The following is a 10,909-nucleotide window of genomic DNA, read 5'->3' on the forward strand; positions in this document are numbered from 1 at the left end:
AAAGTTTTACAATGAACCAAATCTTGCTGACTCAGCTAGCCTAGCTAACCACCTTACCTTGGAAATATGCCTGGTTCTACCTCCAGAAAGCTGGGATTGTAGTTGCACACTGTCTTGCCTGGCATATGGGTTCTGGGGATCTGAACTCACTTGTGCAGAAAATGCTGCACTAACTGAGCCATCTCCCCAGCCACCACTTCTCTTTCAAATTGGCTCCATTGTAGAATAGCCTCCTCCTACTTCACTCAAAGTCTACATGGATATTCAGAACATTTTGGTGGCATGCACTCTGATCCTGGTCATTGCCTGTTTGTGCCTCCTCATGCAGCAGCCTGATATGTCCTCATGCCGCAGCCTGATATGTCCTCAAGCCTCCATCAGTTGTCTTCTGAGCACCAATATATCTGCTCAATGTAGCTTAAAGAACTTTGTAGAGGTCTAAGGAGCCAATGTTCTGCTTCATCTATCCAACATCCTGCCAAGTCCATCATTATACCAGTATCTCACATGATAGCAAAAGTCTCAGAATGCGGTCCTTGCCTCTCAGTTTCAAACAGTGATAAGGAAAACAATGGACTCTCTTTTTCTGTGCAGGATTCACAAACCCACTCTGCTCCTCTCATTCTATTTCCTGTCTCACTTGATCATGACATGAAAGGATAAACATGCTACCTGCTTGTTAGAGAGTTTCTTCATGAGGAGACTAAAGTGTTGAATCCACTCCTGGGAAATGGAGTAATATACTATTTCTGCACATCTTTCTATACTTTCAGTCTTAATCTTTTTGTCTCTTGGTTCCTTTGTTTTTGTTTTTTGTTTTTTGTTTTTTGTTTTTTTATGTTGTTGTAGGGTTTCACCCTAGCCCAGGACTATGGTCTCAAGTCTCAGGGTGGCCTCAAACTCACTGTGATCCTCCTACCTCTGCTTCCCCAAGTGGTGGGATTAAAGGCGTGCTTCACCATGCACAGCTTTCTTGGTTCCTTTTTATTCCAGTACTCCTGAGATGCTCTTTATCTACTGTCATAGTCAGTCTTACGTTTTGGGGATGAACCTCCAAAGCAGACACAGGTTATAGGAGGAATGGAATTCATTTGAAGTTTGTAGATCAAGGGGAAGTTTCATAAAGGTGGAAGAAGCAGGTCCCCTTTTCCAGGTCCACTCAGAGAGAAATTCCACCACCTGTACCATAAGCAAGTACACTCCAGGAACCCCAGGCAGAGCTCAAGCACTCTGTATATCTTAGGCTATAATTTAGATACCCCTAGGAACACTTTAGGTCTGGACCCCAGTATCGTCCAGGTGAAACCTCTTCCAGCCAGGTAGCTGGAATTCCACGAAACTTTCATGAAAACTCCCGAATCTTTTACAAGACATCCATTTAAACTACCTCATTCTACCCCTGGTCCCTAGTAGATCCATAACCATCTCACTGATGTATTGTTTTTAGTTTAACTTTAAAGGTACCATAGGTTTTTTTTTTATCAACTGTAAGATTGTTCCAAACTCGCAAGTCTTATGTGCGATTTAAGACAGTCTCTTAACTGTGAGTCCTGTAAAATCAAACCAAGTTATATACTTTCAACATATAAAGGCACGGAGTAAACATTTTCAACTGTTATAAGGCATAACAAGGAAAGACTGGGCCAATGTAAATGTAATAACCATCAAGCAAACATCCAAACATCAATGTGCTATATCCGATATCATAACCAATGAAGGAAGTCTTCATATTTTTAATTATACCCCTCCAGCTGGGCTGAGTAGCCAGTGAGAACTTTTATCATGAGCCAACAGTATTCCATGGTAACCCTTTCACAGTCATGGTATAGCAAAACATTCTTGGGTCTTTGTTGTAATTACAGTCCATCTTTCACTGGTTTTACTAGCCTATAAGGGTCATCATTCCCTGCCTCACTTGTCGCATCTCAGCGGTGGCTCTTGGAACTGTGTGCATTTTATGGTCCACTCCACATATTTTCCATTTTTTAGAAACCAATACCAGGTGTGTAGGACACAGTCATGTTGTTAATTCAGAGACAAAATAAATAATGACCTTGAAGAGCAGGTTCCTTCCTTTGAGTCAACTTCTTTCAAAAGAGTTTGTATTTTTACCATTTCGTCTTTCTTCAGGCATCCTTTCCATTATTTAAGTGTAAAGCAGATGGGCCATCCTTAATCATGGTAATATCTCCTAATAATAGCAGCATTAGTAATCAGTCTCAGTGTCCATAATTTTAAATTTGTTTGATTTTTTCAACTTTAAATCCTAAATTTTTCAGTTTTATATTGTTATCCAAGCACATCAGTCTATTATAAGTTTAGCCTTGACCAACTCTCTGAGCATGGATAACAGAACAAAACCAGCCCTTATGCCAGTAGCCCCCTTGCAATAAAGTTCTCTGTAGTCTTTCCTTTTCCTTAGAAAGTTCACAAGCCAAACCTCTAAATACAACCTTCTCTGCATTTAGCATTTTTAAACTCTCATTTGAATAACCCATAAAACTTGTCATACCACTCTAGAAGGCATCTTCAGTTGCAAGCACCAAATACATACCTATTCCTCCAAAATAAAAGTTACAAAAGACCAAACTCCTCGAGGTCAGATTCATCACACAGCAACACTCCATTTCAGGTACCAATTCTGTCATAGTCAGCTGTATGTTGTTAGGATGAACCTCCAAACTGGACACAGTTTATATGAGGAATAGAACTAATTTTAAGTTTACAGATCAAGTAGAAGTTCCATAATGGCAAAAGAAGCTGGCTTCCTGTGGTGGTTTGATTCAGGTGTCCCCCATAAACCTAGGTATTCTGAAGGCTAGGTTCCCAGCTGATGGAAGATCTGAGAATTAATGCCTCCTGGAGGGAGTGCATTGTTGGAGATGAGATTATGGGTGTTATAGCCAGTTTCCCCATGCCAGTGTTTGGCACACTCTCCTGTTGCTATTGTCCATCTTATGTTGGCCAGGTGTGATGTCCATCCTATGCTCATGCCATCATCTTCCCCTGCCATCATGGAGCTTCCCCCTCAAACCTATAAGCCAATATATACCTCTTTTACTCAGAAGCTGCTCTTGGGTTAGGTGATTTCTCCTAGCAATGCAAACCTGACTGCAACAGTAAAGTGGTACCGAGGAATGGGATTGCTGCTAGACACCTGTGGTAGTTTGATTCAGGAGTCCCTCATAAACTTAGGTGTTCTGAATGCTAGGTTCCCCCAGTCGATGGGCATTTGGGAATTAACACCACCTGGAAGGACTGTATTGTTGGGGGAGGGATTATGGGAGTTACAGCCAGTTTCCCCATGCCAGAGTTTGGCATACTCTCCTGTTGCTATGGTCCACCTTATGTTGGCCAGGAGGTAATGTCCACCTGCTGCTCATGAAATCATTTTCTCCTAACATTTTGGGGCTTCCCCTCGAGCCTGTAAGCCAGAATAAACCTCTTTTTTCCACAAGCTGCTCTTGGCCAGGTGATTTCTACCAGCAATGTGAATCTGACTGCAACAACACCTGACTGTGTAGCTTTGGCCATTTGGAGCTGATTTTCAAAAGTAATGTGGAAGAATTTGAAACCTTGGCCTAAGAGATGCCTTGCAGTGCTGTAAGTACAGCTTGATGCACTATTCTGGTCAAAGTTGAAAGGCCTGAATGCAGTAAGAACTACGGACTGTAAGGTTGGCTTATGAAGGTGAGAAAGAGCTTTGCCTGGACTGGGCTAGCAGTTTGTGTAAAAAGCTTGCTGTTATGCCCGTGTCCTGAGAAGTTGTGCAGTTGCTTTGCATAGAACTGAACTGGTGTGAGCAGAGGGATATGGCATAGAAAAAATGAAATCTTTGGGTGAACTGCTGCCTGTTCAGCTGCAATTGAGAAATTACAACCTTCCAGATTGGGCCAGCTGACCTACACTGGGACAACAGGAAGAATGTAGACTCTTTTGAAGGGGTCTAAGAGCTCAAGGAGTGTCCTGTTATTCAAAGTCTGTTTTATTCCCCCCCCCCCCCCGGATTAACAAATTGGCACCCTATTTGGTATTGTGGAATATAAGAAATTCAGGAAAGAGAGGGTCATTGAATTTGCAACATGGTCTTGTGTTTTGGAAATGGCCATGGACAGTGTGAAGCAGGTTTGCTAGTTTCCTGCATGGAGACCCCATGGAACCATGAAAATGAACCATGAATTGCAGTGGAGATTATTCCAGGACCATGAGATGGCTGCTAAGGAGAGCTGCTGGCCTCGATGAAGTTTTCCAGGACTCTGAGTAGCCTAGCTGGAGGGATGGAGTTGGAATGCCAGAGACTTGGTGCTGGTTAGAATTATTGGACTTGGATATTTGTCACTGGCTAGAGTTGTTGGACTTGAAGCTACAGAGTTTGATTGAATATTGGTTGAATATTTCTTTGCTATGCCCAATGCCATCTTTTGCAGTGTAAGTATTTATTCTGTGTCATTATGGGTTTTGGGGGGATTTTTTTGGTTATCATGGCTCTGTTAAAAGATCTTGGACTATGGAGATATTTGAACATCACTGGAATTGATTTCAAAAAAAAAAAACAATGGGGACTTTTAAAGTTGGATGAAATCAGTGCATTTTACATCATATGTAGTTATCAGTTTATGGGGGCCAGGGGTGTAATGTGGTGGTTTGATTCAGGAATCCCGCATAAACTTAGGAGTTCTGAATGCTAGGTTCCCAGCTGATATAGATTTGGGAATTAGTGCCTCCTGGAAAGAGTGTATTGTTAGGGGTGGCCTTATAGGTGTTATAGCCAATTTCCCAATGCCAGTGTTTGCTCCTGTTGCTATTGTTTACCTTATGTTGGCCAGGGGATGATGTCCACTCTCTGCTCATGCCATCATTTTCCCCTGTCATCATGGAGCTTCCCCTCAAGCCTATAAGCCAAAATAAACCTCTTTTTCCCAGAAGCTGCTTTTGGTTGGGTGATTTATACAGCAATGCAAACCTGACTGCAACACCCACTTTACAGGTCCACTCTGAGAGAAATACCACCAGCAGCACCATAAGCAAGCACACGCCAGGAACCCCAGGCACAGCTCAAGCATTCTGTATATCTTAGGCTAGAATTCAAATCTGCCCCCAGTAACACCTTAGGGCTGGACCCCAGGGTCCTCCCAGTGAAACCTCTTCCATCCACATAGCTAGAAATCCAAGAAGTTTTAATAAAACTTCTTAATCTGTTGTTGGGGGGGGGGGGGCATCCATTTAAACAACTGCATCTACCTGACTTGAAAATGAAGGAACATATGCATCTATTTGTTATAAAAGATCATGAACTTATTAGAAGAGGAAGAAGACTAATTGAAACCACCAGTCTCTTAACATGAATTAAAAGTGGACAGTGAAGTAACTTTGACCACTACATGCTCTTTAAAATTTGGTAGTAAGTGAAGCATCTTAAAATTTTTGTTTAAAGCATCATTTTTTTTTTCTGTGACAATTTAATGGGAATTTGTGCTATGAGAGTAAAGTTATAAGCCATCATTGTATTCAAGAATCTTTATTCTATAAAATAAGAATACATTGAACTTTACGATAAGGGGAAATAAGTATTTCTAAGAGAGAAAAATGAATTTCTATTTAATTACTCTGTCTATAGGCTCACCTTAACCCTATAAAATGCTATATAAAAGTGACAATTCTAAAATATTTTATTGATGATGTCCTTTGTTAAAATTATTTGATTTTTGCATATTTTTTTAATGTTTTTTTAAATTTTTATTTATTCATTTATTTGAGAGTGACAGACACAGACAGAAAGAACGATAGAGGGAGAGAGAGAATGGGTGCGCCAGGGCTTCCAGCCTCTGCAAACGAACTCCAGACACGTGCGCCCCCTTGTGCATCTGGCTAACGTGGGACCTGGGGAAATGAGCCTCAAACCGGGGTCCTTAGTCTTCACAGGCAAGCGCTTAACTGCTAAGCCATCTCTCCAGCCCAGCATATTTTTATCATGATTTTTTTGGCAGTTACATGCTACCTATAGGAAAAAAAAATGTACAGAAAGCTATCAAAAATAGCTTAGTGATTCTCTTAGGAAATTTCATTTTTGAGTTTTAAAACTTAAAGATGGTTTCATATAAAACTGAAAAAGAGTGGGCATATCCAGGTTCAACATTCCTTTGCACTACAATGTATTGTGTGAACTTTATGTTTCCTACCTTGAACATCAAGCCTGGACTTACAGAATCAAGAGTCAATTTACGGGGATAGAGAGATTACTTGTAGGTTAGAGTGTTTGTCTGAAAGCCTAATGGCAGGGATTCAGTTCCTCAGTACCTATGTAAAGCCAGATGCACAAGGTGGCACAAATATCTGGAGTTTATTTTTAGCAGATGGAGGCCCTGGCATACCCGTTCTCCTTGTTTCCCCAACTCTCCTTGCAAATAATAAAAATGTTTTAATAGAGTCAACTTATTTATGAATAATTACTTTTTTTAAAATTTTTATTAACATTTTCCATGATTATAAAATATATCCCATGGTAATTCCCTCCCTCCCACCCCCACACTTTCCCATTTGAAATTCCATTCTCCATCATATTACCTCCCCATTACAATCATTGTAATTACATATATACAATATCAACCTATTAAGTGTCCTCCTCCCTTCCTTTCTCTACCCTTTATGTTTCCTTTTTAACTTACTGGCCTCTGCTACTAAGTATTTTCATTCTCACGCAGAAGCCCAGTCATCTGTAGCTAGGATCCACATATAAGAGAGAACATGTGGCACTTGGCTTTCTGGGTCTGGGTTACCTCACTTAGTATAATACTTTCCAGGTCCATCCATTTATCTGCAAATTTCATAACTTCATTTTTCTTTACCACTGAGTAGAACTCCATTGTATAAATGTGCCACATCTTCATTATCCACTCATCTGTTCATGGACATCTAGGCTGGTTCCATTTCCCAGCTATTATAAATTGAGCAGCAATAAACATGGTTGAGCATGTACTTCTAAGGAAATGTGGTGAGTCTTTTGGATATATGCCTAGGAGTGCTATAGCTGGGTCATATGGTAGATCAATCTCTAGCTGTTCCACACTGTTTTCCACAATGGCTGGACCAGATTGCATTCCCACCAGCAGTGCAGAAGGGTTCCTTTTCTTCCACATCCCCGCCAACATTTATGATCATTTGTTTTCATGATGGTGGCCAATCTGACAGGAATGAGATGGAATCTCAATGTAGTTTTAATCTGCATTTCCCTGATGACTAGTGACGTAGAACATTTTTTTAGATGCTTATATGCCATTAGTATTTCTTCCTTTGAGAACTCTCTATTTAGCTCCATAGCCCATTTTTTGATTGGCTTGTTTGATTCCTTATTATTTAACTTTTTGAGTTCTTTGTATATCCTAGATATTATCCTTTATCAGATATATAGCTGGCGAAGATTTTTTCCCATTCTGTAGGTTGCCTCTTTGCTTTTTTCACTGTGTCCTTTGCAGTGCAAAATCTTTGTAATTTCATTAGGTCCCAGTGGTTAATCTGTGGTTTTATTGCCTGAGCAATTGGGGTTGTATTCAGAAAGTCTTTGCCAAGACCAATATGTTGAAGGGTTTCCCCTACTTTTTCCTCTAGCAGTTTCAGAGTTTCCAGTCTGATGTTAAGGTCTTTAATCCATTTGGACTTAATTCTTGTGCATGGCGAGAGAGAAGAATCTATTTTCATCCTTCTGCAGATATATATCCAGTTTTCAAAACACCATTTGCTGAAGAGGCTGTCTCTTCTCCAATGAGTATTTTTGGCATTTTTATCGAATATCAGGTGGCTATAGCTACTTGGGCTTACATCTGGGTCCTCTATTCTCTTCCACTGATCTACATGTCTGTTTTTGTGCCAGTACCATGCTGTTTTTGTTACTATGGCTCTGTAGTATAGGTTAAAATCAGGTATGGTGATACCACCAGCCTCTTTTTTGTTGCTCAGTATTATTTTAGATATTCGAAGTTTTTTGTGATTCCAAATGAATTTTTGGATTGTTTTTTCTATTTCCATGAAGAAAGCCTTTGGAATTTTGATAGGGATTGCATTAAATGTGTAGATTGCTTTAGGTAAGATTGCCATTTTCACAATATTGATTCTTCCAATCCAGGAACAAGGGATGTTTCTCCACTTTCTAGTGTCTTCTGCAATTTCTCACTTGAGTGTTTTAAAGTTCTCATTGTATAGATTCTTTCCTTCCTTAGTTAGGTTTATTCCAAGGTACTTTATTTTTTTTGATGCAATTGTGAATGGGAGTGATTTTCTGATTTCATCCTCTGTGTGTTTGTTGTTAGCATATATGAAGGCTACTGATTTCTGTGTATTTATTTTGTATCCTGCTACATTGCTGTAGGTTTTGATCAGCTCTAACAGCTTGCTAGTAGACTCTTTAGGGTCCTTTATGTATAGAATCATGTCATCTGCAAATAATGATAACTTGATTTCTTCCTTTCCAATTTGTATCCCTTTTATGTGTGTCTCTTGCCTTATTGCTATGGCTAGGACTTCCAAAACTATATTAAATAAAAGTGGGGACAGTGGACACCCTTGTCTTGTTCCTGATTTTAGTGGAAAAGCTTCCAATTTTTCCCCATTTAGTAATATGTTGGCTGTAGGCTTGTCATAAATAGCCTTTATTATATTGAGATATGTTCCTTCTATTCCCAGTCTCTGTAGGACTTTTATCATGAAGGGATGTTGGATTTTGTCAAATGCTTTCTCAGCATCTAATGAGATGATCATGTGATTTTTGTCCTTCAACCCGTTTATGTAATGTATTACATTTATAGATTTGCGTATGTTGAACCATCCCTGCATCTCTGGGATAAAGCCTACTTGGTCAGGGTGAATGATCTTTTTGATATATTCTTGTATTCTGTTTGCCAATATTTTGTTGAGAATTTTTGCATCTATGTTCATGAGGGAGATTGGTCTGTAATTTTCTTTTTTTGTTCTATCTTTGCCTGGTTTTGGTATCAGGGTGATGCTGGCCTCATAGAAGGAGTTTGGTAGAATTCCTTCTTTTTCTATTTCCTGGAAAAGCTTAATAAGCATTGGTGTTAGCTCTTCCTTAAAAGTCTGGTAAAATTCAGCAGTGAATCCGTCTGGGCCTGGGCTTTTTTTAGTTGGGAGATTATTGATAACTGTTCGGATCTCCATGTTTCTTATAGGTCTATTTAAGTGATTAATCTCATTTTGATTTAATTTAGGTATGTCATATAGATCAAGGAAATCATCCATTTCTTTCAGATTTTCATACTTTGTGGAGTATATGCTTTTATAGTATATCCCTATGATTTTTTGAATTTCTCTGGAATCTGTTGTGATGTTACCTTGTTCATCTCTGATTTTATTAATTTGTGTCTCTTCTCTCTTTCTTTTGGTCAGATTTGCTAAGGGTTTATCAATCTTGTTTATCCTTTCAAAGAACCAACTCTTTGTTTCATTAATTCTTTGGATTGTTCTTTTTGTTTCTATTTCATTAATTTCTGCCCTAATCTTTATTATTTCTTCCCGTCTACTAAATTTTGGTTTGCCTTGTTCTTCTTTTTCCAAGGCTTTAAGGCGAAGCATTAGGTCGTTTATTTGCGACCTTTCTAATTTCTTAATATAGGCACTTAAGGCTATAAATTTACCTCTTAGAACTGCCTTCATTGTGTCCCAGAGATTTTGGTATGTTGTGTTCTCATTATCATTTGACTCTATAAATTTTTTGATTTCCTTTTTGATTTCTTCATTGACGCATTCATCATTTAGTAGTGTATTGTTTAGTTTCCATGATTTTGTGTATGCTCTATAGCCTTTCTTGCTACTGATTTGTAGTTTAATTCCATTGTGATCAGATAGAATGCAAGGAATTATTTCAATTTTCCTGAATTTGTTAAGATTTGTTTTGTGTCCTAATATATGGTCCATTTTAGAGAATGTTCCATGTGCTGCTGAAAAGAATGTATATTCTGCAGCCTTTGGATGAAATGTCCTGTATATATCTGGTAGGTCCATTCCTTCTATGACCTCATTTAGTCCAGATGCCTCTCTGTTTATTCTTTTCTGGGATGACCTGTCAATTGATGAGAGTGGGGTGTTAAAGTCACCCACCACCACTGTGTTTGGTGTTATCTGTGACCTTAGTTCTAATAGTGTTTGTTTGATGAATTTGGGAGCCCCCATGTTAGGTGCATATATGTTTAGGATTGTAATGTCCTCCTGTTGGAGTGTTCCCTTAATCAATATAAAGTGACCTTCCTTATCTTTCTTGACTAACGTCGGACTAAAGTCTACCCTGTCTGATATTAGGATAGCAACCCCTGCTTGTTTTCTAGGCCCATTTGCTTGAAACACCGTCTTCCAACCTTTCAACCTAAGATAATGTCTATCCTTTTTAGAAAGGTGAGTTTCTTGGAGACAACAAATTGTAGGATCCTGCTTTTTAACCCAGTCTGCAAATCTATGTCTTTTCGTTGGGGCATTGAGGCCGTTGATATTAAGAGATATTATTGAAAGGTGTGTATTTTTGTTTGCCATTTTTTTTTGTGTGTGTGTGTTTCTGGTTCTACCTGCGCTCTCTTCTGTTAACTAGTATTTGAATATTGCTTGTTTTTTCTAGGTTTCTTATATGTGTGCTTTTCCTTTTCTTTAGCATGGAGGATTCTATCAAGTATTTTCTGTAGAGCTGGTTTTGTCTTCAAATACTCCTTTAACCTGCTTTTGTCATGGAATGTCTTTATTTCTCCATCTATTTGAATGGATAACTTTGCAGGATAAAGGAACCTTGGTTGACAGTTGTTATCTTTCAGAACTTGGAATATATCACTCCAAGCCCTTCTGGCTTTAAAAGTTTGTGTTGAATAATCTGCTGTAATCCTGATGGGATTGCTTTTGTAGGTAACTTGATTTTTCT

The sequence above is a fragment of the Jaculus jaculus genome, chromosome 6 (assembly GCF_020740685.1).
Source record: "Jaculus jaculus isolate mJacJac1 chromosome 6, mJacJac1.mat.Y.cur, whole genome shotgun sequence".
Taxonomy (NCBI): domain Eukaryota; kingdom Metazoa; phylum Chordata; class Mammalia; order Rodentia; family Dipodidae; genus Jaculus; species Jaculus jaculus.